Source organism: Lygodium microphyllum, chromosome 15, assembly GCF_053477565.2.
Source record: "Lygodium microphyllum isolate KBCC chromosome 15, Lygodium_microphyllum_v1.1.10, whole genome shotgun sequence".
NCBI lineage: Eukaryota > Viridiplantae > Streptophyta > Polypodiopsida > Schizaeales > Lygodiaceae > Lygodium > Lygodium microphyllum.
The window spans coordinates 89472547-89490118 of NC_141149.1; the positions used below are offsets into that span (position 1 = coordinate 89472547).

Consider the following 17572-nt stretch of genomic DNA (forward strand, 5'->3'; position numbering starts at 1 on the left):
ACATTTTCCCTTTTTACTCCGAGTCATTCCGCTACACGGTTTGTCCATTATTAATTTTCCAGTTTTTTTACGACTTTTTCATGCGTCTTTTTGACATTTTCCCATGTGAACCTGCCCTATTTGCATCGGAATTCCAATTTGATTTGAGAGCTATGTCCCCTGTGTCTTCCCTCACCTTTTTCCTTTTTCCTCCCCCCTCTTTCGACTTCCGGATTTTTGCTTATTAATTTTTAAATTAGTTTTCGGGAGTATTTTTGGAGTTTTTCGCATGTGAACCCCTCCAACTTCCACCGGAACTGCGGTTTCACGTGATAACCCTATGCCACTCCTTCCTGCGGACATTTTTCCTTCTTACTGCATGTTATTCTGGTGTACGGTTCCTCCGATATTCATTTCCAATCCCATTTTCAGGTTTGCTTTTTGGGTTTTTCCCATGTGAACGCGTCTTATGTCAGTCCGAACTATGTTTGATGTGATAGGATTGTCGAGCACGTCTTTCTGCACAGTTTCCTTTTTCTTGCACCTCATTCATTTCCACAAAATTTTTTATATTAATTTTTAATTGCATTTTTTGGTTCATTTTTTTGCGTTTTTTGCACGTGACCACCTTTTACCCCTCCCGGAACATCCGTCGCCTATTTTCCCTGTCTTCTCCCTGTCGTCGTGCCCACTTTTTGTTTTTATATCATTTCGTTTTGACATACGGATTGGGAGTTATTAAATTTTCTTTATTTTTATGTGTTTTTACACGCCCGTCTTGCGCGTGAACGCGCCGGTTTTCAATTTCACGCGTCTCCACGCGCCCTGGTCACGTCCGAGCGCCTTGTCCCGTCATCCGTGTGCTCTTTCAATCCTGTCACGGCAAATTTTTTTTTACCCCGCCCCGCGCACACGCGCCGGACGGGGGTTCGCCTCCTTTTTGGGTCCCAACATTATCCCTACCCTACCCTGCCCATTGCCCCTACCCTACCCTACCCCTACCCCTACCCCTCCTGTCCACTACCCCTACCTACCCCATGACCCCTACCCTTCCCAGGGGCACCCCACCCCCTTGGCCTTCCCCCATGGGCCCCTGCCCATCCCCACACCCTTCCCTATCCCCCCTACCCTGCCCCTCCCCACCCCAATCGCCTCCCATACCCTCTCTCCCTCTCCCTTCCCTGCGTCTTCCTCCCGTCCCTCCATCTTCTGCTCTCCTCCACCTCCTTCCTCTCCCGCTTCCTCCTCCTTCTCCTTCCCCTCCTTCACCTCCTTCTTCTCCCTCTCATCCTCCCCTCCTTCCCCTCCCTCTTCCCCTCGCTGTCCTTCTACAGCACCGCCCTTCCTCCTGCAGCGCTGCGCCCCCTCGGCTCGCTGCCCACTGTGGAGTGCTCCCCGCTGCCCACGGCCGCTTTGCCCCCTCGGCTCCCTGCCCGCCACCTCCTCGCTGCCGGCGTCGCCCCGCAACGATGCCCCCGTGTGCCAGACGACGCCGCCCTCCCTGCCCGCCACCTCCGTTGCCGTTGCCTGCGTCCTGTGCCATCCGCCGGGTGCCCCACCGTCGACGCCCTCTTGCGTCCTGCCCTGCGCCTCATCCGCAGCCCGCCCCCTCGTCGCCCTTCGGCCGCCCCACGTCGCCTCCAATCCGGCCCGCCGGTTGCAGTGCGGCCGCCACGTTCACGGCCATGCCTGCCCGCAGCGCCCAACCTGCCATTCGCCGCCTTCGTGGACCGCCTCCAGCCCCGTGCTGCGGCCGCCTCCTCCTCGCTGACGACACCGCCATGTCGACGCCCTCCTGCACGGTGCCCACCAACAACGCCTTCTGCCGTCGTCGCCTGTCGCCACGCCCGGCGCCATCGCCTGTCGCCACACCCGGCGCCATCGCCTGCCGCCGCGCCGCCGACGCCGGAAGCCCTCGCCACCCTCCTCCTCTTCCTCCTCCTCCTCCCTAACTACACGAGGTTAGTTTCACTAGCCTCACTATCGTCTGACTAACCTAACATTAGTTATCCTAATTAACATTAGTTAGGTTCCCTACTTTAACCTAACTCCACACTAACCCTAGTTAGGTTAACTAACCTAACCTAACCCCTTCCTAACTAACCCTAGTTAGGTTAACTAACCTAACCTAACCCCTTCCTAACTAACCCTAGTTAGGTTAACTAACCTAACCTAACCCCTTCCTAACTACCCTAGTTAGGTTAACTAACCTTACCTAACCCCTTCCTAACTAACCCTAGTTAGGTTAACTAACCTAACCTACCCCACCCTAACTAACCCTAAGATAGGTTACCTAACCTAACCTACCCCACCCCCACTAACCCTAGTTTGGCTTCCTAACCCTAACCCAACTTAGGTTAACTAACCCCCTTTAGGTTAGTTTCTACTAACTTGCCTTATCTGACTTATCTAACTTCACCTAGACTAACCTAATTCCATCTGACTAACCTGACTTGACTTAGTCAGACTACCATGACTTACACAGACTAACAGGACTTAACTGACTTACTTTCAACTTACTTACCAGACTAAGCTGCTTTACTTGATTTAATTAATTTATAAATTAATTTCCACCTCATAAAAATTCCAAAAAATTTCTAAAAATTCCCTTCGCTTTTTGCCAATTTTTGGAAATTTGTCCGCTGAAAATTACAACCCCCCAAAAAAATTTGAAAGTTAAATATTTACCAATTTATCCCCCAAATTACCAACAAATGTAGAAAATTCATTTCAAAATAGTACCAAATTCTTAAAAAATTCTACAAAATTCTACAAAATTTCCCTCACCCCCCTTGACCATTTTCCATTTATTTTTCACTTTCAAATATTATCATACATGGTACCCCTATTGTTAAAAAAAAAAACCAACAAATGGAAATTAACCTCAACACTCTCTCTTTTATTTTCATCCACTCGATTGTGGATATTTCCTCCATGGCTGTATTTTTATTTTTTCCCTTCATCCCATATTCATGTGCTATATATCTTGATTTTCTTATTATTATTATTATTAAAAAAAAAACAACAAACAAATAAACAACAAAACACATCCACAATACATAACAACGTCACACACCAAAAACCACCCATACATAAACACAAATTACACAAATTTTAAAAAAATCCCCAAACACACAATCAACACATCCACTAAGGTGTTGTCTTTGTTGTTTCGTCAGTGGTCTTTACTTTTCCTTTACTGGATTCACTTCTTTTGAGGGACTCTTCCGTGCGCATTTCTGCATTACATACACACCCCATCTAGGTATTTATTTTATGTGCTTTATTTATTTTTATTTTCCCCTTAATCACACCTTAATTCTTCAAATGAACTCTTTATTCCCCCACCGTTTCCACGCGCATTCGCGCTATACACACACATACTTTTTTATTAAAATACACCCGCCGTTCACTTAGCACGCACTACGTGCACTATAGAGGCACTTTAATTTTTAATTAAAATGAGCCAGCCGTCACATGAGCACGCGTTGGTAAAAAAAAAAAGCGCTCCACATCACCTTAATTTGTAATCAATGAACTTGCATTTAGAGACCAGTCTAGGTATCGCAGTCCGGGATTCGAATTAAAGCATCGTTTTAACCTAATAATTGGTAATTAAATTTATAAGAAGGAACCGCCATTTTCTTGCTAAGGTTTATCACTTAATAAAAATTCACCCATTCTTAATAATTTTTTAAAATAAACCCTTCATTAAATTAATTCCCCCATCACTGCACTTAATTCCCCTTTTTAATGAACCGTTTCGTGGGATGGGTATGCACAGTCATTAGAGTTATTTTCCTGGTCTAGTCCTGGTTTATCACCGATATAGTCTTGATATGTGTCGGATGTGGTATTGTTTTGGTTCCACTTCTCTGTTACGGTTACGGGTACGGTATGCAGTTTTTTCTTTTATTGCCTGATACGGGGTTTTGGGTGTTTGTTTGATGCATCGCATGAAGCTTTCGGTCGCATTTTTCTCAAGGTCATGTCGAAATTTTTTTTCTAGGTTGTGGTTTGCTTGGGGTTAGTTGGTTGTGTCACGTTTTCTTGTTTGGTTGTTCTCTTATCCTTGGATTTTTGTCTATTGCTTTGCAGGCATTCTCCTTGATTGTCTGTGTTTGTGGTGTGTGTGTAACCATCTGAATGGCGCCTTCTCATGCTCCTCCTCCTATCCAATATGTCCCACTAGTTAGTAGGGATTACTCTTCCCTACTTACTTTTGAGCCTCTCACGAAGGCGGGACTCGCTGCTTTTGTGGCTACTTCTTTTCCCCTGCTTCCAGAGGATCCGTCTTTATGTGATGAGTTTTTGGCCTCCTACAGCAAGAAGACAGGACTAGTCCAGGGAATTTCTATGACTTTGACACCTCGCGGCTTAGGGAAGGCTTTGTCTCTTCCCTCCAAAGGTGAACCTTTTGTGACCACTCGTCAGCTTTTCTCTAATGATGAGATTCTAAAGCTGTTGCAAAAGCAAACAAGGGAAATCCTCGATGTTAAGAAGGTGATCAACTCTTCAGGAGTTTCCTTTTCTATGATCACTGATCCCGTATGGAAGATGATCTGTCAGTTTCTCCAGGACAGGTTTATGCCTGCCAAAACGCCATCCCAGTACTTGTCCAAAGAGCTTTTCACAGCTTCCAGGATGGTGTTAAAAGGAGTTGCTATTGATTGGAGCACTTACCTCCTCACTAAAATGGATCAACATTTCGTTAAAGTCACCAGGGGTAATGTTACCAATGTCACATATGGATCATATTTGTTTGCCTTCTTGACCTATTCAGGTTTATAGAAGACTGTGCCTCCACCTCCTCCATCAGATCCCGTACCTCCTCCTCCACCTTCAGATGAGTCAGAACCCATTGACATCGAGGATGATGATTCTCCACCTCCCCTGGTCATCCAGTGCAAACGCTTGAAGAGGGTAGCGGATAAAGCTCCTTCCGTACTTCCTTCAGTGCCCATTCCTGCTACCTCTGGCAGTGATCTGCCTGGGTATCTTACTTGTAATAACCTATTCAGAGCACATCGAGAAGGATCATTGGAGATATCAGTTCCCTCCCTGAACAGTCTAGTCTCCGGAGATGCAATTCCTTTCCTCTTGTCAAGATATTCAAAGTTCCATTGAATTGTCAGTGACAGCCTGTGTGCAACAGCTGTACGCGTCTTTTTATGAAGAACTCATGCAGTCTACGGACCAGTTGCATAAGGCAACATATGAGTTAGCTTCTACTAAGGATACCCTAGCAGATTTATTTAAGAAAATAGAACAGCAAACCCAACTGGTTGCCACCCAAAGCGATGAGATCTCTTCTTTGAAGATCCAGTTACTAGAGGCTCAATCCCAGGTTACTTGCCTTTCAGAGGAGAAGGAGAGGATGTCCGGAGAAGCACAGGAATTCCAAGCTATCTTAGATGACAAACTTTCAGCTTTACAGATGGCTAATGACATAGTGGCCAACCAAGCCTCCCGAATCCAGCAGTTGCAAGATCAACTTGCAAAGTCCCGCTCTGTTCCTCCAAGCCCTAATGTTCCCTTGATTCCTTCTCTCTCACAGCAGGACTTGGCTGCTCTTCAGAGACAGGCTACTTTGTGTCCTCTATTCCAAGATAAAGTGGAAAGATTGCAGTCTAGAATGGACTTGTTATGGTCTACATTTGAGCAGTTTCAGGAATATGTTCTTCCAGACCATTCTTTCTTTGTCCACTACTGCTTACAGAAGTTGGTATTCTACATGAAGCTTTCCATGATGGATTTACCTCTTCCAGAGGATGGCTGGAGTGGGGCTTGGTCTGCTGAGTTGTTGACAGAGGTAGTACGAATGGTGTTTGAAGATTCTATCACGCCAAATACCATGTTGATGTCATACATGTATCTCCGAGGAGACTTATTAATTCCAGATGAGGTGGATATGGCATGGTATGTGGGGGATGTGGTCTTACAAGCTGTTTTGTATGTCAACCATTTGGAGTTGCGCATCGCTGACATGTTCCAGAGTTACTCCTCCAAAGTGGCTGATTGTCATGATAATTCGTGGCATCCCATGATTGATTCTGTGGTTCTGAATCAAAGACAAAACACAGCTCCTCTCTCTGTCCAGAGTACTAACCAACAGAGGATGGATCTCTTAGCCTATCTTTCAAAACATAATCCATTTGATGCTACCTTCTTTGATGCCTATCATCGACGATCTCTCCTAGGACCTTCTGTTCCTACCCTCCTCTATTACCAACAAATGGCTCACCGATATGCTATATATCTTTCCCTTTTTCAATCTAATTCCACAACTATTTTACCCCTTCTTTTCCAACCTTCATCTTTCCCTCAAATTCCCATTTTTACATACTGTTCCTTTATTGAGGATAGGGTATTTTCCCCTTCTCCGCCCTGTCCTTCTCCATCCATTAATGTACCCTCTACATTTCCTATTTATCAGTTAACATCGTTCCTTAGTGATTCCCTCCAAATTTCTACCACTCCTTCTTTAAACTTTTCCTCTTTTTATGATTTTTCCTATCCCTCCCTTCATCCACTCTTCCTTATTCCATTACCCTCTCCTAACTCTTATATATCTCAACCACCTTAGTTGGTTAGTGACTGTGACAGGTTTGATAATCAAATTTCCAAAATACGGGGATGAAGTTCGAATGATTGCCTTACCGGACCTCAGATCAATTGGCCAGTAATTCCAGGAGACTGGACAGCTTCCAGTCAAGCTTATCAGAACTATGTTCATTTTTCTCAACAGTATTCAAAGTCTGCAGATCCTTCAGTGAGATTAACTGCTCACTTTGCTTGGTACCTGGAGTATATGCATAGGCACTCTCATAATGATTCCAAGCCTATTCCAAAGTTGTGCATGAATGTCAATGTGAGCATTGATTCCCAACAGCTGGATATATTGTATTTTCATGCCCTTTGTTTGCCTAGCAGATACTTGGTCTTGTTGGAAAGGATGTGCTGTCTCCAGTTTTTTCAAAATCCTCCCAGAAACTTTGTAGATGAATCCTTGTCTATGGATCGTTTCCGACAACATCAATCTTTCAAGAGGGATCATCTTTATTGATACATTTCCAATGTATGGTGGATGCTTTTTAATGAAAATATCTATTTTTGGAGGAGTCATTCAGATGGTTGTGTTGTGTATTAGTGTTTGTGTTGTGAGTTCATTTATGTAAAACGAACGTGGTGGTTTCCTATTGGATTTCGTGTGCAAGATACATTTTGGAGAATTGTGGTGATGGGGTCATGGATGGAGAGTTGATACTGATGCTGATGAAGAAGAAGAAAACTTTTATATCCTTTACAAATTTGTTGTGATTTTCTTGTTTGATAAGAAGTGTTCATGTATAAAGGGTTTTCCTTTCTTTGTATTTTTATATCAGAAACATGTTATAAGTTGGGGTCGTGGTGGATGGATTCTTTTTGAGAAGATATTGACGATCCAAGTTGTGCTTTTTAATGAACTTGTATTCCCTTTTTCCTAGGTCGCGAGGACGCTTCCTTATTAAGTGTGGGGATATGTTGAGTGTTGAAATGACTTGTTTTTTGGCTGATTTTTGTTGTTTTTGAGAGCTGAATGGTTGATTTTATGAGATGATTGATTGGTTTGGAAGTGGTTTGAGAATGTTTTGGATGATATTGATTGGGTTTTGGAAGATCATGATGTTTATTTGTGGTTTTGTGATGTTCTGATAGGTTCTGCTTGGTTCTGTATACCTTCTGTTTTGCTCTGTTTTGCTCTGTTTTGTTCTGATTGTCTTCTGTAAGGAGGGATGGAGTATTGATTGATGAAGATTGAGATCTTGTGAAAGCTTATTGAATGGTTTGTGAGAGTTTGGAATGGTTTGAGAATGAGTTATGCGGTTTTGATGACCTTCTGTAACCTTCTGTAGGTCTTCTGTAGAGCTTCTGTTTCTGTCTCTGTTTTGTTTTGTTCTGTACTGTAGTTGTTCTGGTACTATTCTATGATTGTTATGTATGCTTCTGTATGTGTTCTGATGGATGAGAGTGTAGCTTGGGAAAGTTTTCTAGCCTTGGAAAGAGGTGAATACAAGTGCAAAAGAGCTGAAAGAAGTGGAAGAAGTAGCTGCTGAAGACTCAAATGAAGACTAGAGTGAAGTGATAGTAGTGAGCTATGAAAGGACACTGTAGTGGCTCTGGTGACTCTTCATATCAGACATACCTCTTGGGAGGGGTATCCACGACCTAAGAGGGATTATTGAGATTGATTTTGAGAGATTGTAGTGAGGATATAATGTATTATTGATGGAGTGAGAGAGAGAGAGTCAGAGATAGCCAATTCTACTGAAACAGAGTGATTGTATATGAGAGATTGAGAGAGAAGACTATGAAGATATTGAAGATGAATACTATGTGATGTATTTCCATTCAAAGATGGTGTATTCCTTTGCTTTCTTTGTTCTATTGATGGATTTTATGAAGATATTGAAGAATATGATTGATTCTATTAAAACCGTGGGAGATCTACATGATACTGCATGAAGATTTGTTGTGCCTAGTGTTCTTTTCTTCATTGTGATCATATGAAACATGATAAACAAGCTTGTTGATGTTACAAGATAGATTTTCTTGCAAGAGAATTCCCTTTTCCTTGGTGTTCCTCTCGGGGCTCCATGTTTTTAAATGAAGAGCACCGTGCCACGGCACAAATCGAACCACAAACCGGCTAGGTAGAGGCTGCAAATACATTGCTGGCCATGAAAACCTGCAAGAAAACTCTTCTTTCTCACCAAGAATCCATACTCTCCAAACACACAAGAGATAGGCACACAAGAAATTGGATAATTCTTCCATCCTCACCCTCTTCCTCTTCCTTACTCTCCATTAGATCTTGCAATGAAAGCACAAGAGAGGGAAACAAGAATAAGAAAGATGAGAGTTGTGCCAAAATGAGAGAGAGAGAAATGAACCGTGAGAGGAGAAGATAAAGGAAGAGAGAGGGTGTAACCACCTCAACCTCCCACCTCCCCAAATCCCATGGCTGCAACCACCTCCTTTTCCTTTCTTGAATTATAAAATTCAAATTTGCATACATTAGCTAAGGTCTAGGGACCTTTCAATTTTTGGAATGAAACAAAAGGGTTTCACCTTTCCTTTTCCTTTCAACATTTTTTTAATGTGAGCCTTTTGGACTACACATTTTACATTGCTTCATATTTGATTTTTGACAAAGGGGTACATTTGCAAAGTATCAATTTACAAAAAGTTGTTTCCATGTGAGCACATTTTTGTGCCTTTATTTGCATTGATTTCTTGGTCATCATTCCTCCCATGCTTAAGTGTGAAGCGTCCCCGTGAACAAAATTGAAGAAGAACCACGATCAGCTTGGAAAAATCTTCATCTTCATCATTAGTCTTCAGTCTTCATGTATTTTCTTCAATCTTCTTTGAATTGTCATTGGATTTGGAGGGAAATAACACACAAAATAGAATCACAACTAGGACGTTGAAGCCTCGGTTGAAAATAACACAATTAAAACCACAAACAAAACCCATAAGATAGGGCTCTTCAACAATTTGCAAACAAGAACAAGGTCACACTCAAGTTAGAATGGAAGATAACCACACTATAAAGCTCATGAAGAAATCCCAAAAATATAAAAATGAAGTGCATCCCTTGCAAAGGATATAATATTTAAGTTTTCCCACCCGATTCATTTGGAAAGAAAAGGGAAAGTGGTTTTACTTTGAATGAAAGAACGCAAAGTGCTAAAAGAGAGATCTATAGGAACTTTTGTGTGTATGGAGGATGGTCTTAGCAAAGAGGAAAGGAAATTTGAAGATAGAGATAAGAGACACATGAATAGGTTGCAAAGGGTCTCTTCTTTAAATTATTAATCTCATTATCCTTAGTTTCTTCTTTTGAAGCTTCACGCCCACGTGGAGGATAAGAAAAGAAGAAGGATCGTGGAACTGAAGCCGATGAATTCGTCACCACCAAAGGACTTCTGCATTGATGGATAAGAGCAAGAATGGCCATCTCATCTTTGCTGATGCGACTGTCATAACATTGAGGGTGAGGCGACACTGTTAGGCACAAGAGAGTCAAGCCGCCATCTTGAAAAGGAGGCAGAGAAAATGGAAGAGGTGTACATCTCGACATATCCAGGAACACGAGAACTAAAACAGAGTGAACCATGTTGATAATGGCAGCGACAATTGCTAAGAATTGTGAGGATGCACCTCCATCACAGTAGGTTGGAACATAGAGCCCTTCGCCGTAGTAGAAGGGAAGTTCATCTTTTGTAGATCCCTCGAAATCTGTCCATAACATCTGTTCATTCCCATTAGCCCCAAATTCTCTTGTTTGCACATCCTCCTACTTATTGAGTCGCTTTGTAGAAAAAAGTTGCCACTTTAGTTGATCAATAAACAGGAGCACATCAAAGTTATTGGGATCTAGAATCAGGACATCTTCTGCAGTGACAAAAGGGCTCAGAACTCTCTTTGATGCAAAACGTTTCTCACATTCACGAATGAAGTGTCCACGCTTTAGACATTGGTTTATCAGAGAAGTTCGTTGCATCCTCACGCATCCTAAAGAAGACCATTCTAAAGAAGACCGTGTGCAAATTTGCTCATGGCTTTGTAGGCCTTGTCTCCATTTTGTCCTCTTCCTCTTCATAATTCTATTCTTACTCCTCCTTCTATGATGGACGATAGACACACCATTCTTCTCCTTAGATATGTTTAAAATTATGAAAATGAAGAAAAAAATATACCCCCATTGTTGAGACTAGTGCAATATACACATCTTCTCATGGTATGCTTCTTGCAGATTTTGAAACCACCTCTATTTTCCGGCCAGTGCACCAAATGAAGAGCACCCTGCCACATCACAAATCAAACCACAAACCGGCTAGGTAGAGGCTGCAAATACATTGCTGGCCATGAAAACCTGCAAGAAAACTCTTCTTTCTCACCAAGAATCCATACTCTCCAAACACACAAGAGATAGGCACACAAGAAATTGGATAATTCTTCCATCCTCACCCTCTTCCTCTTCCTCACTCTCCATTAGATCTTGCAATGAAAGCACAAGAGAGGGAAACAAGAACAAGAAAGATGAGAGTTGTGCCAAAATGAGAGAGAGAGAAATGAACCGTGAGAGGAGAAGATAAAGGAAGAGAGAGGGTGTAACCACCTCAACCTCCCACCTCCCCAAATCCCACGGCTGCAACCACCTCCTTTTCCTTTCTTGAATTATAAAATTCAAATTTGCATACATTAGCTAAGATCTAGGGACCTTTCAATTTTTGGAATGAAACAAAAGGGTTTGACCTTTCCTTTTCCTTTCAACATTTTTTTAATGTGAGCCTTTTGGACTACACATTTTACATTGCTTCATATTTGATTTTTGACAAAGGGGTACATTTGCAAAGTATCAATTTACAAAAAGTTGTTTCCATGTGAGCACATTTTTATGCCTTTATTTGCATTGATTTCTTGGTCATCATGAGGTCTATGTGATCGAATGGTAAAAAGGTGACCGTTGTGGGTCTAATCTTTGGGTTAGACGGAGTGGTTAAGTTGGTAGCAACTCGAGGCGTATTGCATTGAGTTGTAGGGCAAGGGAGTTAAAAGGGGCTCCTATTGGTAGCAACTCGAGCAGCGCCCCCGGCTTGATGGTAGAGGAAATATTCCCTGGAATATTCCCTAGTCAACTAGTGGAGGCTTATATGGTAGGTCGGTCAGGCTGACCTAATGGCATTCGCAGGCTATAAAAGCTAAACCCCTTCACAGCCATCTATCATTCATCTTTCACCCAGTCAGAGTTGTTGTTCCAGCTAGCCTTAAGCTCTTCACCTATCTTCTATCTAGATTGCCATCTAAGCTTCACACAGTGGAAGCGCACGGGTGGACAGAGCCATCTTTGTATTAGTTGTTTGGAGCTAAAGATAATTTATTGATTTTCCTCTTATCTATTGTGTACTCTCTATCTCTTTCTCATATTCTGTTCACTGCACCGTGTAATGTTTTACAATCCGAGGTGTGGAATCCACCAAAAAGTTGTGTGTGTGACATTTGTTACTTTGTACATACTTAGTCATTGTGTTTGCATTTTGTTCTGCGTGGGCAGTATAGTGGAGAGGGCGTTGGAGCAAGAGGAACTTATCTGTAATGCTCTAGTTAACATGTATGCCAAGTATGGAAACCTACCAGATAATTAATTATCCCCTCGAAATCTGCACATGAAACTGTCTCTTATTTGGGGGAGGTCGGCTTGTTTCAATTCAAAGATTTAAATTCAGACAAGAGTTCGTTCCAACGAACCTATGCCAATCAAGTCAAAAGATATGGAGAAATGCAACGAAAGTTACATTTTCTAAAAGACCAAATGGCGAAAGTTGGCATACCTGCTGCACCTTGATTAGTAGCATGAAAAGACGTGGATCTGGATGAATTGGAGGTGCAATTGAGTGAACTTCAAACAGAGCTTCTCGATATTAACTCCAACAGTGACAGATTGGTGCACACCTACAGTGAACTTTTGGAATATCAACTGGTGCTACAAAAGGCTGGCATGTTTTTCTTCTCTTGCCTGTAGTAATGCAATTGCACAACAGCGAGAGTTAACAGAGTCCTCTTCATTTTCTAGGGAAGTATCCATGGACATTCCTCTACTTTTAGAACAGAAAATGCAGACGGAACCATCAAAACAAGCAAGGCTAGGATGCATAATTGGTTTAGTGGCCAAATCTAAGGCTGCAACCTTCGAGCGGATTCGATTTCGTGCAACACTTGGCAATCTATTTTTCAAACAAGCCCCAGTTGAGGAGCCTGTTGTAGATCCTGCAAGTGGGGAAAAGGTAGAGAAGGTAGTATTTGTTGTTTTATTTTCTGGTGAGCGAGCGAAGGTGAAGATTATGAAGATTTGTGAAGCATTTGGAGTAAACAAATATCCTTTTCCTGAGGAGATTGGGTGGCAAGCTCAAATGATAGAGGAGGTGTCAACAAGGTTAGCTGAACTTAAAGCTACCATAGAAGCAGGTAATAGACATCGAGACAACATGCTCCCAGGGATTGCATAGGACGTTGAGTTGTGGGCTTATATGGTCTAGAAAGAAAAAGTTGTTTATCATACACTGAATATGCTAAGCATAGATGTCACAAGGAAATGTCTGGCTGAGGGCTGGTGTCTGGTCTCTGCTAAGCCTCAGATTCGAGATGCATTGCAGTGTGCTGCTTTTGATAGTAACTCTCAACTGGCAACCATATTTCAAGTCATTCACACAAGAGAGATGCCTCTAACCTACTTCAAAACGAAGAAGTTTACTATGCCTATGGAATAGCAAAGTACCAAGAAGTTAATCCAACCGTGTTCACAATCATGACATTCCCCTTCCTTTTTTCCATAATGTTTGGTGATTCGGGTCATGGAACATGCTTACTTCTTGCAGTTCTTTGGCTAATCCTGAACGAACGAAAGTATGGTAGTCAGAAATTAGAAGATATCATGGTACTGCCTACAGTACTGGACTTGTCAAGACGCGCTCAACTCTAACATCATAAACACATGAAGTTTGGGAAATTATTACGAACTTCCAGCCACCTTATTTTACTCAATGGACCCCAAAGATAGAGATTTATCAAGAGAAGCTATTGTGGGGGGGCTGCTTTTCTGTAGGAAAAAGTAGCATGTTGTAGGAATTTCCAAGGAAAGAGGAGGAGCTGTCGATTGGGGGAATCGCGATAATTCACCACTAACAATCCATCACAGGATCAAATAAGATCACTGAAAATACTGTTCATGTAATGCTGCACAAAGATTCTTCTTTGCGGTGGCAGGAATGTCCACTCCTATGAAGGTAGAATCACAGAATTCAGAGCCGATAACCCCTGTTTCATCAGTTACCAAGTTTGGGCTTGATACCCAAATTGAAGTCCCCTGTTGCAAGATCCCTCAATCCAACGAACTGTCCTGCGCTTGCCGACTAAAGGAGGTGACCGTCAATTAAAATAGGCAATAGAGTGTGGGGATAAGCTTGCAAGGTCCAAAGCAAGTGAAGTGATGACAATGAACAGGGAAGTGAGGTCGTTAATCTTTATGCAGTAAGCAATTTCAAAATATCAGATGCTCTAAGCAGAGAATTGAGGAACAAAAGAGGTGGTGCCAGGAACAGTATCAACAAAGAATTGAGAGAGACAAGCCTGCTATCTCAAAGTGAAGTGGACAAGAGTATCGAATTTGCTTCTCAGGATGGAATGGTCTATACTGATGAAGCAGGAATAGAACAAGCATTTGAAGAAAAGAATCTTGAATCTGTTGAACTTCTTGGAGCTGATAATCTAGTGATCAAAGAAGGAAGAGTGGCCACAGTTCAGTCACTCTCAGGAACAAGGTCTCTTCGGCTTGCACAGCGGCCTTCATCCAGCGATACCTACTTGGAGAAAAAGTGCTTATTGCTTCTCCAACTTGGAGAAACCACAAGAATATTTTGAATGATGCTGGTGTTCCATGGTCATAGTATAGATACTTTAATCCAAAGAGAGTTGTCTAGATTTTGATGGGATGATATCTGATGTTAAGGCTGCTCCTGTAGGTTCAATCATTCTGTTATATGGCTGTGCGCACAATCCACAGGAATTGATCCTACTCCACAGCAATAGGAGATCATTGCTGATGTTATTCAAGAGAAAGGTCACATTGTTTTCTTTGATGTGGCCTATCAGGACATTGCCAGTGGCAGCCCTTTGCTGGGAATCTTATATGTGTCTTATGGTGCTAGAGAGCTTGCTGGAGACAAACCTAGCTTTTTGCAGAGTCATAGATCTCAACAATAAAACATTGCCATAGTGTATGTTATACTCGTGCAGGGTCGAATAACTGTTGATCATAAACTGGCCTTTGATTTACTGGAACCAGTGATGCTACAGCCTTGGATCCAACAGCTCTTCACACTGTGAACAAGTTTATTGAACAGGCTTCTGCTTCTTGTTCATTACATCACTTTGACATTATGTATATGCATGGTTTTGGACACACCTAAGCATCTTCTTAACATTACTCATTGTTCGAAGCTTTAATTGGGACTAAGCTACACTGCGCAGACTAGAATTGGTCTTCTTCTTTTGGGAAATCTCTCAGATGCATGTTAAATAAACAATCTTTGCATTCAATATGAAGAGTCTGGAGTTTATTGTTGCATAGCCTGATCTCGCTTGATTGATCTTCTATGTTGAAAATTTCTCAAGAACCTCTGTGGTTGCGACTTTGCTTTCGAAAACCCTTCGACAACGTATTCTCTCATTCTTTTACCTTATTCATGGTTCAATGAAGCCCACCTTGTACCCAAGTACTTGAGTGACTTTGGGGCAAGAAAAGGGGATGATTTTGAATGCATATGGGATGTTATGGACTAAAGAAACTAGTCATAGATAGGGCAACCCATTGTTCTTGTCTATTTTGGTGAGTAAACAAGTGATCTATGTGGTTGTAATAGAGGAAATTGACCTCTTAATATCAGGGCTTTACTTGTGAATGATTAGAGGAGCTTATTCTTGGGATTATGTACACTTTTGGAGCTTGATTATGGGCTGAAATTTACTGTTTTAAAACAGGGCTGATGTTAAAATTATGCTTTATCAATGCATTTCATGATCTTTTGATCTATGTCTTGAATGTACTTGAGTTTATCATCAAAATAATTGTTTCTTGGAGTTGTTATCCATCTATGTTCATGAAATGAAAACCATTTGAGCTTGCATTTGTAATATGCATTTGGATTAAATTTGAGATTATCCCTAATGTAAAGACTTATTATTTCCATATGCATTTGATGTGATCAAGAAAAAGTCTTTCATTCCATTAATGTATGCTAAATAAACAGAAAAAGCTTGATATCTTCTTCTTTAACTAAGTCATTTCAAAAACCCAAATCTTGTCAAACCCCAATCTTTCCTCCTTCTCCAAACCTTGAATCCCACACTCCTCTTCTGCTCTAAACCCTGGTGGTAGACCTTCAACCCCCAATACAACAATAGTGGTGAACGCGACGTGAAGGTCAGCCGCGCGGAAGAGGAAGTATAATGGGAGAATCATCAAGTTTGGGAGGAGATGCCTTGCAATAGTTGGTTTGTCTGATGCAAGAAAGCCAACAACAACAATTGCAATTTCAGCAACAATTGCAAATGCAACAACAGCGGAGACAAGAAGAAGAGCGGAATGATGCCGCTGCCATTAAAGCTTTGGAAGCAATTGGGCAAGAGCTCAAGCAATTTAATGGGCAAAATGTGTCCTCTTTTATCCACCTCTATACTGACAAGATGGTCTTCTTTGGAGTTTATCATCATGCCTGGAGCTGATACTTTGCCTGTTTGGCCGTGCATGGCCTCCAGGACCGAATTCGTGGTCTTTTCCAAAAAGATGCAGGATGGTCCGCATTCAAGAAGGCTCTTCGAGAAGAATTTTTTCTTCAAGATTATGGTCTCATGACGAAGAAAGTCTTCATTGAATGGGTCGAAAGGCCCAATAAGGGACTAATCGCCACTACTCTTCACCGCGAATTTGAGAGCAAATTTGCTCAACTAGATCCTGACGATTAGCAGGGTATGGAAAGCTAGAAGATTGAATTATTTCTAAATGCTACAAATTCTTTTCTTCAAGAGAAGCTAACTGATCGGCTTGAAGATCCTGACTGTAAGACGGGATTGAAGACTGCTTGGAGTGATGTCATTGAAGCAGTTAATATGACTACTCGAAGAGAGCAGATGTGCTTAAGATGGGGATCTACATCTGACCAACTGAATCCATGAAGGAGTCTATTCCTATATCTTGAGCTCCTGTCTTGATGGCCGAGCAACCAAGATATCCTGTTGTTCCACCTTCAAAGAAGGATGTCATGGACGAGCTAATTAAGAGTATGCAGGATCTCCATCTTAATCAAATAGAGATTAATTCCAAGGTGGAAAGGCTTTATGTGAAAGTGGAAGAAAGAGGACAGACAATTGCCCAAAGACCCGTTCGAGAAGGCTTCAAAAGATGCTGTATCTAGTGTGATAGCCAACATCATGATAAGAGGGAGTGCAGTGCATTTCGTGAAGCTGAAGCACAAAAATTAGTCTTTTGGAAGGATGATAAAATTCATGCAACCAAAACTGGGCTTCCTCTTGAGACAAATTTTGGTAACGGTGGCATGAAGAAAAGACTAGAGGATTTGGCAACAAGAACAGCCTATGCAGTTGTTGATGCAGCAACCTATGGGTTGCAAATTGAACCAACTAATGAAATTGTTAAAGCATGTAAAACTGATGCAAAATCTAAAGTGTGGATGCAGGCCTTAGATCGCATGGAGCAAGGCAAGGCAACCAAAGATGATTTAACTACTGCCAGTCAACGCATCCGAGGAAGAACCTGATGAGCCAAGCTAGTTGATTCATTTTCAGCTTTTGCTCGGTTGGCTGAAATTAATAATCATGAAGCTATGGTGGAAGAAAAGAGAAGAGATGAAGATGTTGCCGGTCCCTCCTCTTCGGGGCCAACTAAACGTGTGACAAGAAGTAAACCGGATCAGCAGAAGGCTACTGAAAATCCACCACCGCTAGAGCTTGATATGGGAGATGCCCCTCA

The 17572-nt window shown here is 42.0% G+C and overlaps 1 pseudogene; it reads left to right on the forward strand.

Annotated features, from left to right (window-relative positions):
- The first annotated feature begins 358 nt into the window (after positions 1-358).
- Positions 359-14613, forward strand: LOC148024751 (V-type proton ATPase subunit a3-like; annotated as a pseudogene).
- The last annotated feature ends 2959 nt before the right edge of the window (positions 14614-17572 follow it).